The 4308-nt window shown below is 40.7% G+C and overlaps 1 pseudogene; it reads left to right on the forward strand.

Annotated features, from left to right (window-relative positions):
• The first annotated feature begins 208 nt into the window (after positions 1 to 208).
• On the forward strand, positions 209 to 1706 carry LOC147340228 (tubulin alpha-1B chain pseudogene; annotated as a pseudogene).
• The last annotated feature ends 2602 nt before the right edge of the window (positions 1707 to 4308 follow it).

Genomic DNA, 4308 nt, shown 5'->3' on the forward strand with positions numbered 1-4308 from the left:
GAAGCCTGGTGTGCTGTAGTCCATGGGGTTACAAAGAGTTGGACACGACTGAGCAACTGAACTGAACTGAACTGAACTGATATATCTACCAACTAGATTTGAGTTAAAATTTTGCCATGCTAGTGTGTTACTTACCTCTTAGCTTATCAGGAACAATAACCGGGACCCATGTCTACTCCTGTTTCCTGCGCCTGCTGACCCGTAACCACCATGCGTGTGTGCATCTCCATCCACATTGGCCAGGATGGTGTCCAGATTGGCAATGCTTTCTAGGAGCTCTACAGCCTCATGGCCAGATGCCAAGTGACAATATTGGGGGAGGAGACTCCTTCAAAACCTTCTTCAGTGAGACAGGTGCTGGCAAGCATGTGCTTAGGGCAATATTTGTAGACATGGAACCCACAGTCATTGATGAGATTCTCACTGGCACCTACCGCCAGCTCTTCCACCCTGAGCAGCTAATCACAGGCAAAGAAGATGCTACCAATAACTATGCCCAAGGTCACTGCACCATTGGCAAGGAGATCATTGATCTCTTCTTGGACCAAATTCGGAAACTGGCTGACTAGGGCACAGGTCTTCAGGGCTTCTTGGTTTTCCACAGCTTTGGTGGGGGAACTGGTTCTAGGTTCACCTCCCTGCTGATGGAACGTCTCTGTCGATTATGGCAAGAAGTCCAAGCTGGAGTTATCCATTTACCCAGCCCCCCAGGTTTCCACAGCTGTATTTGAGCCCTACAACATCCTCACCACACCCCACCCTGGAGCACTCTGATTGTGCCTTCATGGTAGACAATGAGGCCATCTATGACATCTGTTGTAGAAATCTTGACATTGAGCACCCAACCTACATGAATCTTAACTACCTTATTAGCCAGATAGGGTCCTTCATCACTGCTTCCCTGAGGTTTGATGAAGCCCTGAATGTGGATCTGACAGAGTTCCAGACCAACCTGGTGCCCTATCCCCGCATCCACTTCCCTCTGGCCACATATGCCCCTGTCATCTCTGCTGAGAAAACCTACCATGAACAGCTTTTCTGTAGCAGAGATCACCAATGCTTGCTTTGAGCCAACCAGCCGGATGATGAAATGTGACCCTCACCATGGTAAATACATGGCCTTCTGCTTGTTGTACCATGGCAATGTGATTCCCAAAGATGTCAATGCTGTCATTGCCACCATCAAGACCAAGCACAGCATCCAGTTTGTGCCCCACTGGCTTCAAGGTTGGCAGTAATTACCAGCCTCCCACTGTGGTACTTGGCAGAGTCCTGGCCAAAGTACAGTGAGCTGTGTCCATGCTGAGCAACACCACAGCCATTGCTGAGGCCTGGGCTTGCCTGGACCACAAGTTTGACCTGATGTATGCCAAGCGTGCCTTTGTTCACTGGTACGTGGGTGAGGGCATGGAGGAAGGAGAGTTTTCTGAGGCCCAGGAGGACATGGCTGCCCTTGAGAAGGATTGTGAGGAGGTTGGTGTGGATTCTGTTGAGGTAGAGGGAGAGGAAGAAGGAGAGGAATACTAATTACCATTCCTTTGAGCGCTGCAGCATGTCATACTCAGCTTCAGCATTAGTTGACAGGTATAAAAACTTTCTGACTAGATTGTCTTCAGTTTCAACTATGATCATGTATTGCTTTTCCATGTGTGTCTGTAAGACTTATGTCCTGTCTCAAAAGTAAAGATTTTAAGAAAGAAAAAAAATTTATTTTGACCTAATAGTCTTTTCTATCAAGTATCATGATATCACACTCCTGATGTTTTTGAACATGTATCTCCCAAGAATAAGGATATTTTCTTATATCACCACAATGCCATTTCACACCTAAGAAAATTAATGATATTTCCTTTAAAATATCTACTATGTAATCCATATTCAAATCTCCTCAATTGTCCAAATGTGTTTTATACAGCTACTTTTATTTCAAAAAATGATCCAAAGTTAATGAAATGCATTTTTTTGTAATTTCTTTGTTGTTGTTTTTTAACCTAAAACTGTCTCCATGTCTTTTAAATTTGCATTTCAATGACTTTGAAGAGGGAAGATCAATTTGTAGCCCTGTAGAATGTCTTCCATCTTTCTGGATTTGACTGTTTCCTTGTGGTATCATTTAACTTATTCTCCTAGACACTCCCATGCAAAAGGTTGAAAGACAATAATATTTCATATGCTGTTTACTTCATACTGTGTCATACAAGGAGTACAAAATATCAGACTGCCACGCTCTTAGTGTCATTAAATTTGATTCCTGACTTAAAATGACAACCACCAGATTTCTCCATTGCAAAGGTACACTTTTCCCTTTATAACAAGCAAATTATCTCTGAGGTAACAATTTGGCACCATGCAACAAACCTATTTATCAACAGCTTGATATTTAATGGTTTTGCCATCCATTGATAACCTCTTTCTGAATCAATTGTGTCACTACCATTTGCACAATGGTGACTTTATAATTTGATCATCCATTATATTTATCAGTTGTAATTCTTAAGAAGCTTCTCTGTTCACTTAAAATAAGAGAAATACTTAACTTTTTTTCGAATTACAAATCTTTGGAGAAAAAGTTAATGCAAAGATCATCATCAGGCAGGTTTGATCCCTGGTGGGAGAAGTAAGATCCCACAAGCCAAGGGGCATGGCCCCCCAAAAAAGTCATTTTTAATGCTGGCAAATGAATGGTTTTTCTTTCTCTTTCTTGTTTTTATTATCAATATAAATGTATGAATTTTGTCCTTCTCCAGGGGATCTTCCTGACCCAGGAATCAAACCCAGGTCTCCCACATTGCAGGCAAATTCTCTACCAGCTGAGCCACCAGGGGAGCCCTTACTTATTTATAATCAATTATATTTATCATCATCATCATTAATGTGTGGCTGAATTACACTGATTCCATTTTGTCAGTTCCATTTTGATACCAGCCTGCAGTCTTTACCCCTTCCCCTTTCCACATAACTGAGCTTTAGCTTACTCAGAAGGAATGCACTCAAGCCAGAGAAGTTCCCTGTCAACTTCTACTCTTGCCTTCATCTGATCTGAAAAGTGGAAGAGTGCCTTTTGCTGAAACAGATGGTTAATGGTCATGAGACACCTCCCACCCCAGGGAGAACCCCTCTAGTTTCCATCCATGCAGATGTGTTTCTCCCTAGTAGTCAGATTCTATTTTTAGCTTTGGCCCATTTAAATTCTCCTGTACCCCTTTCTGCAGTGCGGAGTGCAGCTGTGAATGCCTCTGGATGATCATCTGCCCAGTCCTGCCTGTATGTAAGTTACCCACAATAAACTTCATAATTGTACTTTATGGAGTAGCTTGCTTCATTTTTCAAAGTTCCTTCTCATTTGGGGGGATATTATTCAACATCTCCACCTCCCAGCCATTATCATTATTTGATGCTCAAATTGCTCAGTCAAATTGGCCAGTGGGAACACCTTCAGTATGATGCCGATCTTAGAGGTTTCTTATTTTTGTTTTGCTCTCTGCCAGAAGGCAACCCAGGCTTATCTTAAACATTTTCTGCCTTAGGTCTGGAGTCAGCTATCTCTCCAAGAAGCCTTGATTCCTTTTAGTGGGAAATAGAATTCAGAAACCAAAATGTAGGTGCTAAATGTTCTCATTGCTGTTGGGTGCACAGGCATGGAGTCTAGACCAGGGGTCAGAAAACAGCAAACTATGGACCTTAAACCACTGCCTGTTTTTGTAAATAAAATTTTCCTGGAACTTAGTCATGCTCATTTGTTTACACATTGTCTGTGGCTGCTTTCACACACTAAGAACAGAGTTGAATACTTGCAATAGAAACAATATGACCTGCAAAGCCTGAACTGTTTACTATCTAGCCATTTACAGAAAAAGTTTGCCAACCCTGGTGTAAACATGTAGAAATTATATTTTACTGTAATAACATTCTATGTTTTTAATTCAAATTGGACCTCAAGTGATTTCTTAATGCCTTTGATTTTTATATTTGTTCCTCTGCTTTCTTGACTGAAATTCTTGATTCTTAATAAAATGAACATACTTACATATTTTGCTTTTCCCTACAGTAGATAAAAATAGTTTCAAAATTGCAATGTCAGTATTACTTCTGAAAATAAAATGACTGAGGAAAGTTTAAGATGTCTTTGTAGCCTTTTATGTCTTTATGATATATTCCACCAAGAATGTACAGTATTGTGCTCAAGTCATTTAAAATAAATCTTTTCTCTGTGGGTAATGCTACTGATTTGATATACTCTAAAGGTTCATCTATTTCACTTTATATTTAATTTTGGGATTTGCTTTACATACTTTTTTATACTGATAT

This window comes from Bos grunniens, chromosome X (assembly GCF_055505025.1).
Source record: "Bos grunniens cultivar Pamir isolate PY7600 chromosome X, Bosgru_T2T1.0, whole genome shotgun sequence".
NCBI lineage: Eukaryota > Metazoa > Chordata > Mammalia > Artiodactyla > Bovidae > Bos > Bos grunniens.